The following is a 10,105-nucleotide window of genomic DNA, read 5'->3' as shown; positions in this document are numbered from 1 at the left end:
GTGTGTGTGTGTGTGTGTTTGTTAAAGGAGGCTTTCTGGTGGTTTTTTTTATTTTTATTTTTATATGCATTGGTGTTTTGCCTGTATGCACGTCTGTGTGAGGGTGTCAGACCCTCTAGAAATGGAGTTACATACAGTTGTGGGTTTCCATGTGGGTGCTGGGAATTGAACCCAGGATCTCTGGAAGAGCAGCCAGTACACTTAACCACTGAGCCGTCTCTCTAATCCCATTGTCTTTGTTTTTAATTTTATTTACTTATTGTTTTGAGACGAGGTCTCACATAGCCCAGTGGGCCTGGATCTCAATATGTAGCCTTGAGTTTCCAGTTCTTCTTACATTTCCCTAGTGCTGGGATTATAAACGTGTGGCTACCACACCTGGTTTACCTCCTGCTGGGAAGAGAGCCCAGGACTTCCTGTTAGGCAAGCACTCCACCAACTGAGCACATGGCCAGTTCTTTTTAATTTTTTTCTTCTTTGTTTCTGAGACAGACATCTCACTGTGTAGCCCAGGTTAGCTTCAAATATAAGATCCTCCTGCCTCAGCCTTCTGAGGACTGGAATTAAAGATGTGTCTTTTAGGGGCTGGAGAGATGGCTCAGCGGTTAAGAGCACTGACAGCTCTGCTGAAGGTCCTGAGTTCAAATCCCAGCAACTACATGGTGGCTCACAACCATCTGTAATGAGATCTGCCCCCCTCTCTGGGGTGCCTGAAGACAGCTACAGTGTACTTATTTTTTTTTTTTTTTTTTTTTTTTTAAATAATGTCTTTTAGCTAGTGCATACCATGCAGAACTTGGGAGGTAGAGGCAGGTAGATTTATATGAGTGAATTTGAGGCCAGCCTGGTTTACAGAGTGAGTTCCAGGATAGCCAGGGCTACAAAGAGAAACCCTGTCTTGAAAACCAAATATATATACATATACATATACACATACACATAAATATAAATATACACATACTACACACACACACACATACACACATATATATATATTTCCTATACTGATTTTTTTATTCCTAGAGAATCAGGACCCTCTCCTTAATCAAACAACATAGGCCCTATCTCTAAATGTATGTAACATCCTCTAAGAGCAGATACCCGCCGTCATTCACTACAGTGTATGCTATCCCAACATCCAACCTGTCGAAAGACCCTTACCACAAAGTCTGGGCTGGCTTGGCACATGTACTCCTCTCCAAGCTGGGTTGGAAGTGTGTTCTGAGAAGCCCAGCAGAGTTGGTCTGTGTGGAGAAGGAGGACTGGCATCAAGCCAAACAGTGCCCTCTGGGGCAGCTCTTCTGTGGAGGGGATTCCAAGACCTCCGGTGGGGACACTCGGTCTTTCTCCCTGGCTGGAAATGCACAGGGGCCTTTGGGGCAAGGGAAGCCCCAAAGTAGCTGCTCTCTTTGCCCTGTTTGAAAAGGCTCAGAATTCTCAGGATAGGGGGAAAGAGATCTCTCTGGATGGTAAGGATATAATATATGGCTCTGGGAATCAGACCCCACACTGCGGACTCCTGCAGTGTATGCTTAATGGAGGAGAGAGGTTTACCTTGTAGAGCGAGGCTAGGGTAGCCAGAGAGAGGCTGAGGCTCAGGCAGGAGTGGGATGTCTTCCCGGAGCCTGGAAACAGCCTCTGAGGAGCATTTCACTGTAAAAGCCTTAAAATGCTTATTAGCAAGCCCTCCCCAAGGGAGCAGGTCAGCGCCGTTCTCTGCATTTATAAACGACAATAGAGGGCTCAGATGGCTGGCTCCATCCGGCTGCAGAGCTGGGTAGAAGCCACCGGAGAGACAGAGAAGCACGGAGAAGTCCAGAGAAGGCCACGGAACCCAAACTGGGTATCCTCCTCCCCTTTACAGCTCTGACACTGGCTCCCTGCTCATCCTTTCTTGGGAACTCAGCATCCACATCTCTAAAGCACGAGAGGTTTGGGCGAGAGAGGGCATCTCACAGCTCCCATTATTGAGCCTAAGTATATGAAATCTTCTGAGAGGCCGGGGACACAGCTTGAGGGCTTTTGTGGAGGGCGCTGAGCCAAGAAGGACTCAGGCACATCTCTAGGGCATCTCAGGCTTTAGAGGACCAGGACATCCATCTGGGATGGGAGGGGAGGGGCAACCTACAGGCTTCCTAGAGCTTAGGTGGCTAAGTTCCTCCGTAAGCCACTGCCCTGGACCCTCTAATACAGTTCCTCATAGTGTAGTGACCCCCTCCCAACCATAAAATTATTTTTGTGGCTACTTCATAGCTGTAATTTTGCTACTGTTATGAATCATAATGTAACTATTTTTGGAGACAGAGGTTTATTAAAGGGGTTGTGACCCACAGGTTGAGAACCACGGTGCTGGGTTTGAGAACCAGTTCTTCTTCCACCTGGGAGCTTTCCCAAGATATGTGACTTTGACTGCATGGTCCACTGGTCTTTAAGCCTGTCTCTTCACTTTTATAGCCCAGGTTGGCCTTTAAGTTGTCATCTTCCTGCCTCCTCCTGTGTGCTGAAAACACAGGCATGCACTACAGTGCCCACTTGTGCCTTCGATACGATACAACACAGGTTGTTAACCACCTCCCCTGTCGTGGGGGCAACTAACTTGGATAGTAACTGGGGACTTGAGTAGACACAGATATACAGTGTCTTTATTTTACCTTTTTTTTTTTTTTTTGGTTCTTTGAGACAGGGTCTCTCTGTGTAGCCCTGGCTGTCCTGGAACTCACTCTGTAGACCAGGCTGGCCTCGAACTCAGAAATCCCCCTGACTCTGCCTCCCAAGTGCTGGGATCAAAGGCGTGCGCCACCACCCCCCGGCTTTTTACCTTATTTTTTAAATTGAATTTTATTTCTAAGACAAGTTCTTGTGTAGTTCAGACTGACCTCAAACTCCTTGGCCTTCAACTTAAAAAAAAAAAAAAAAACAAAAAAGCCAAAAAAACCCAATCATTTATTTTAAGTGAATGGGTGTTTTGTATTCAGGAATGTCTGTGTATCACACAGCTGGTGCCTGCAGAGTCTTGAAGAGAGTGTAGGATCTCTCCCGGGATGAGTTATGCAGATGGTTCTGGGTTGTCATGTGGGTACTGGATTGATCACTCTGATGGGTACAAATCTTAGAAAGTTAATGTAAACTTTTTGACTTGTATATGGTCAGAGAACCCCAGCCTGTCATAATGGCTGGTGCCCATAAACCCAGCAGGTGGGAGGCTAAAGCAGGAGGATAACCTTAGAAGGAGTTTGGGGCCAGCCTGGACTTGAAGTGAGTTTCAGGTTAGCCTGGGCTACAAAGGGAGACCCTGTACCAAACAAACCAGAAATGGCCGGGCAATGGTGGTGCACACTTTTAATCCCAGCACTTGGGAAGCAGAGGCAGGCAGATTTCTGCGTTTGAGGCCAGCCTGGTCTTCAGAGTGAGTTCCAGGACAGCCAGGGCTATACAGAGAAACCCTGTCTCTAAAAACCAAAAAACCAAACCAAACCAAACCAAAAAACAGAAGGAAGAAGAGGAAGGGGGGGGAGGGAGGAGACGGGCTTTGTTCTAATTACTTTTCTCAATTCTGTGACCTAAGTAATTGACAAAAGCAACTTAAGGAAGGTTTTTCTCTTGGCTCCCTTTTTGGTCCAGGCAATCATTTGGGGAGGGCTGCAAGAATGTCACACCATATCTGTGGTCAGGGAGAACAGAAACTGTGGCTGCTCAGCTCTTTCTCTTCTTCCCTTTTTAATCCAGCCACACCATTTCAGAGTAAGTCCTGCATCCTAAAGTAAATCTCTCTGGAAGCATCCTATAGACATGCCCAGCATTCTTATAGATGTGCCCAGTGTACGTATAGCATGCCCAGCATCCTCATAGACATGCTCCAGTGTAAGACCCGAAGAGCCTTATGTCCGAGATGTCCCTCCCACTCACGGAAACACAGAGATGGAGATCGATGCAACCAGCATGAGGTTTATTGATCCAGCGCGCTGGGGCCATCCTGCAATCGGGGCAGAGGTGACCCCCAACATTCCAAGCACACAGTTTTTATACAGTTATTGAGGGTAGACTTGGAAACAGCATGAATTGGTTTACACCCACTTGAGGCCCGCACTGCCCTTTCTCGGCATTGGTGGCCCCAGGCAAGGTGTGGTCTTAATCACCAGAAGGGGGAACTGAATCATTTTTGGTCATCTGCACCTGCCCTGCCCTGGGGTCTGGGTGTAAAGTTTGTATGACTGGGACATTCCAGGAAGGGAATGTACATTCCTGGCAAGGTCTTTCAGCAACCATCTTATGCTCTCTAAGGTCACACACTAGCATCCTTATAGACATGCCCATCATCCTATAGACATGCCCAGTGTCCTTATAGATATGCCCAGTACCCTATAGACATGCCCAGCATCCTTATAGACATGATCCAGTATCCTTATAGACATGCCCAGCATCCTATAGACATGCCCAGTGTCCTTACAGACATGCCCAGCATCCTTATAGACATGCCCAATGTCCTTATAGACATGCCCAGCATCCTATAGACATGCCCAGTACCCTATAGACATGCCCAGCATCCTTATAGACATGATCCAGTATCCTTATAGACATGCCCAGTGTCCTTGTAGACATGCCCAGTACCCTATAGACATGCCCCAGGGTGTGTCCTCTAGTGATTCCAAATCCAGTGAAGTTGGCAATGGGAGCTAACCATCACCAATAAGAAGAGGAGGAAGGGGAAGAGATGAGGAGGAAGAGGATGGAGAGGAGGAAGGAGGGGGAGGAAAGTAAGAGAAAAAAGGAAAAGAGAGGAGGAAGAGGGAGAGGAGACCTTAAAGCTGGCTGCTGTTGCCTCGTGGACCATTAATGTCCACATGCCGCATGAGGACCTTGATGGAAGGCAGATTCTAAAAAGGAACATACTCTGGTCTTTTGTGTGCATGCCTATATGTTGGGATTTGAATTCAGGCATCTGAACCCGTTAAACACGTACTGTCCCACATTTTTCATGCACACGCACACATCTCTACTGAGGCCGTTGGCTGAAGACCACAGTTTTAGCAAGGGTCTGGTTGGTCTAGTCCTTGAACTCTGTCAATCCTGAGAGTGGTAATACGAGGGTACCAGGGGAGGTAACACTGGGTAACATGCTTGTTGGGAAGCAGGTTTCTCTCTAAGGGTGAGATCTCAGGTAGAGAGCATAGTTGGGTGGGAGAGCACAGTGGTATGGGCTGGGGGCTGTGCACATGATCTCTTGGCCACTCCACTTAGGACAAAATCCAGCCACAATCTTATGGCTCCTGAGGGTCTGGGAAGACTCTGAGAAGGAGTGGCTAATGTTGATGCTAACATGCCCAGTGGGGAACATGGTGATTTCATGTGGAACCTGACCTTGAGTGGGCAATGAGATTCCTTACCATCCACCCTGTTCAGCCCTCAGTGGATAGACACTGTAGACCTACTATGCGCTGGGCATTGCCCAAGAAATGGGAGGGAAAGCCATAGACACCAAGACAAAGGTCCTACTGAGTATAAGTAATGGGCATAGATAAATGCTCATCGTGTATAGAGCAGGGGATAAGATCTAGCGATAAAGAAAAGAAATGGGTGTGTGTGTGTGTATCTCCTAGAGAGGTGACAGGAGACCTCCCAGTGGTCCATTAAAGAAGTATCAGGCGGTAGATGATGCATGGTCCAAAATACCCTGTGTGAGCTCTTAATTTACTCAGAAAGAAATGAAGAGCCACTCAGGATTTGGAGGAGTGACGTAGGATCTAGAAGGCTCCTCTGGGTGCTGTGTGGATAGATGGTAGAAACTCTTTAAAGTGCAAGGGTCTAACTTCCAGAGTCTGTCTATCTGGCAGTTGAGGTGGCCTTGGGATCTGTCTTCTTGCATAGCTCATGTGTGTAATTCTTTTTTTTTTTTTTTTTTTTTTTTTTTTTTATTGCTTTTCGAGACAGGGTTTCTCTATGTAGCCCTGGCTGTCCTGGAACTCACTCTGTAGACCAGGCTGGCCTCGAACTCAGAAATCTGCCTGCCTCTGCCTCCCAAGTGCTGGGCTTAGTGTGATTCTTTTTTGTTTGTTTTTTTGATGCAGGGCTTTTCTGGGTGTCCCTGGCTGCCCTGGACTTTGCTCTGCAGACCAGACTGGCCTTGAACGTATAGAGATCCTGCCTCTAACTCCAGAGTGCTTCGATTAAAGGTGCACCCTGCCATGTACTCCTGGCATCCCCTCGTGGTTCTCAGAACCACTCCTGAGATCTGACACTGCCTCCCCACTCCCCGGGCACAACTCCTGATCTCAAAGTTTTCCAACTGGAAGTTGTCAGCTACAGCACCCACTGTGTGAACTGTGTGGTGAGACAGGCCCTCAGAGCTCACCCTGGAAGGTCCCCTGTCCTATGTGGTCCCCATTGCCAGGAAATAGGGTGCTCAGGAGCCTCTGTTTGTAGGAATCTGGCTTTGCTTTTGTGGAATACCATGGGCTCCAGCCGGGTCTGTCATGACCACCTCCGCCTCCTCATCACACAGCCTCATCAGCCAGCCTCAGAAACCATGCAGGTGTTTCTGGATTGATCAGCTTTTTGGTCTTTGGTGGTCCTGATGCTGTAGCCCAGGCTGGCATCCACATCACAATGATCCCCTTGTGCCTCCCAGGGGCGGAGTTCACAGCCTTGTAGCTTCTGAATTATGAAGAAAGGTTCCCCAGCAGCTCCCAGATGTTCTGTGGATAGATGTCCTACAGCTCTTGGCAGCAATGAGGGGCTACGTTCTTGTCTCGACACTGAGGGCTTTTGCTCATGACGGTGGGGATTAAGTGGCCGTGAGAGGCAATCTCAGGGCATGGCAGGTGCGTACCACTGACGTACCCACCTGTGTTGTGGAAACGGCTCTCACGATTAGCTGGGGAAGCAAAGGCTCAGAGAGGCTTTTTTCCCAGGATCAGGCCATCTGAAGAAAGCCACTGGTCACGTCTTTGCAAGCGGGCCTCCTATGAGGTCCAGGCTCACACCAAAGACACCGGACCAGCAGAAGCAAAAGAGCCTGTCCTAAAGCCCTGGTTCATGCGCTCACCTCTCATCCCTGTCTGCTGGTTGAGGGATGCTGCTGTGGCAAACAAGGACACGCAAGTACCTTAGGGGTGGGGAGCTGGAGAGAGGGCCCAGTGGTTAAGAACATTGGTTGTTTTTGAAGAGGACCGAGGTGTAGTTCCAAGCACCAGGGGCTCAGTGTTCTCTTCTGACTTCCTCAGTCATACGTGATGGAATGTATACATACACATACATGCATACATGCGTATATACACATACATACGTACAAATATACATACACGCATACATACATACATACACATGTGCAAACAAAACACTCTTTTTTTTTGTTTTGTATTTTTGAGACAGGGTTTCTCTCTGTAGCCCTGGCTATCTTGAAACTCATTCTGTAGGCCAGGCTGGCCTCGAACTCAGAAATCCACCTGCCTCTGCCTCCCAGGTGCTGGGAGTAAAGTTGTGCGCCACCACCGCCCGGCCAAACAAAACACTCTTAAAATAAAATTTAAAAATCTAAAACAGGTCCCTTCCTGGGACAACTGGATGTTGAGAATTCATGAGCACTGGTGGCCTATATTCCCTTTCTTGCTTTTTTTTTTTTCCTTTTCTTTTCATGTATGTATGTATGTATGTATGTATGTATGTATGTATGTGTGTATGTATGTTTTTTGTGACAGGGGTTCTCTGTATAGCTCTGGCTAACCTGGACCTCCCTTTGCAGACCAGGTTGGCCTTGGACTCAGAGATTCATCCGTCTCTGTCTCCTGAGTGCTGAGATTAAACACGTGTGCCACCATGCCCAGACCAGTGTCACCTCTCTTAGGGATGGGCCCGACCTGCTTGGTCCGGAGAGCCCAGCCAAGCACCAAAGCATGGTCCTGCTACTGAGAGTCTTTTCCCTCAAACCTTCCTCTTCCACAGGCCTGCCCTGTGGAGGATTTGGTCTAATGCTTGTATTATGTTAATTGGGTCCTCAAAATTGCTCGAGAATCCTCATCTAAGACGCTGAGGGTCCTTCCCCCACCACTTGGTTTTGATTGGTAAATAAAGTTGCCGGCAGCCAATGGCTGGACAGGGAGACAGAAGTGGCTCTTTAGGATTCCTGGGCAAGAGACCCAGGGGAGGGGAAAGGAGCTAGAGATGCCATGCTGGGAAAGGAGTACTGCCATGCCTGAGAAGTGAAGGACAGAGAGACAGCCAGCACGTAAGAGCCGGGAAGAGTGGCCCGGATGCCCCCGCCCCACAACTGGGTCTAGGGCAACAAAGATGGAATATAGATTTTAGTAAGTAATAACTCAGGAATATTGGAGGGGAGGTGTTAGCCACGTGGAGGTTTTAGAGTGGCCCAGCCATTAAGCTGTTAAAGATATATTAAAATATACAGGTGTGTGTGTGTGTGTGTGTGTGTGTGTGTGTGTGTGTGTCTTTCATTTGGGAACCCAGAACATTAGGGTGGGTAGTGAAAAATGAGCTGCCACCACCAGGTCGATTTGAATAGGGATTAATTGGCAACTGCATACTACTCTTTCTGGCCCTGGCTTCTCTTCCAGGACCCCACTGAGGTAAATGGCAACTCTCCCATTCCTTGGCTTTCTGAGAAGAGACGAGCGCATTTCAAGCAAAGAGTAGCTTGAAAGCAGGATTCTAGGGGTCCAACATGCTATGTTTTAGAAAACTGGCAATGCAAACCCTCTGGTCCTATACAATGTGCTGTCTCCCAGCATGCACTCTGTAATTCTATCATCTTAGATACAGCCATTCCATCCCAGGAACCTCTGGCCCAGAAAACAAAAGCAACAAATATCTTATTCAACTCAGGAAATTTCAGAGTCACTTAAAGGAGGTGTCAGATTGCATTAACAGCAACAAAAATGCTAAAACTCTTTGAACCCTTTGCCCCTAATCGCTCCCTTACCATGGACACCCATCTTTGTGTGTTTTTTTCTAGACAGGGTTTCTCTGTGTAGCCCTGGCTGTCTTGGAACTCACTCTATAGATCAGGCTAGCCTCGAACCCAGAAATCCACCTCCCTTTGCCTCCCCAGTCCTGGGATTAAAGGTGTGCACCACCACTGCCCAGTGCATGTCCAGTTCATCTGTCTTAACTGCACTGTAATCACTTGACCTGTCTTGGTCAAGGCTTTCTGTCTGCATGAAAACTCTGCCTAGAATCCAGACTCTCCAGTTTCAGAGAAAACTCTAAGAAAGGCGAGGGAGGCTTTTCCAATGGCCAGCAAGTCAGAAGTCCTAAAAGCTAGTTGACAGGAAAGGCCTGGTTTGCAGGGGAGCTTTAATAGCAGAACTCTTTGTTGTTATTGTTGTTGTTGTTTGTTTTTTCCAGACAAGGTTTCTTTGTGTAGCCCTGGCTGTCCTGGAACTCACTCTGTAGACCAGGCTGGCCTTGAACTCAGAAATCCGCCTGCCTCTGCCTCCCAAGTGCTGGGATTAAAAGCCGAACTCTTAAGAGTCCAAGAATCAGGGGTCATGTGAGTCCCAGCTCCTAGCACAGCCCCTCCATTTGCAGCTGGGAACCAAGGCTTGAGGAGGGGCAGGGATTTCTGGAAATCACACAGCTGCTAAGACTGGCACCATAAACATGTTAACAGCCATGATGAGCCTGGTACCTGCTGAGCACCCTCTGTGCCTCTTCAATAAAAAACTGTGCTGCATCTGGCATTACAATGCAAAACAAATTCAAGTTGGCCAATTCGACCTAAAAAAAAAAAAAAAAAAAAAAAAAAAAAAAAAAAAAGAAAAGAAAAAAAGGCCTGAACCCAGCAGGGACATCAAAGTCACCAGGAGGATTTATTTGGGCAACAGCAGCCTGAGCTTCAGCCCTGCATCTGGAGTGAGCAGAGTCACTGCCCTTTTTTAATCAGCCTTCAGCTCTCCCAGTCCACAGAACCAGGGACCCAGAGGAGTGGGTGATACCCAAGTAGGGGCCCACCGTGAGCTGTTGATCCTTCCCACAACGCAGTCTCCTTCAAGCCCACATCTACCCCATCGCTTGGCAGGGCATCACTGTAGGCTGTCCATTCTGTGTACCTTCTCCAAAGCAGATTTCTTTACCTTGTGCTTTTGAGAATTCC

Source organism: Mastomys coucha, unplaced genomic scaffold (genome assembly GCF_008632895.1).
Source record: "Mastomys coucha isolate ucsf_1 unplaced genomic scaffold, UCSF_Mcou_1 pScaffold3, whole genome shotgun sequence".
NCBI classification, from domain to species: Eukaryota; Metazoa; Chordata; class Mammalia; order Rodentia; family Muridae; genus Mastomys; species Mastomys coucha.
This window is presented reverse-complemented; position numbering follows the sequence as displayed.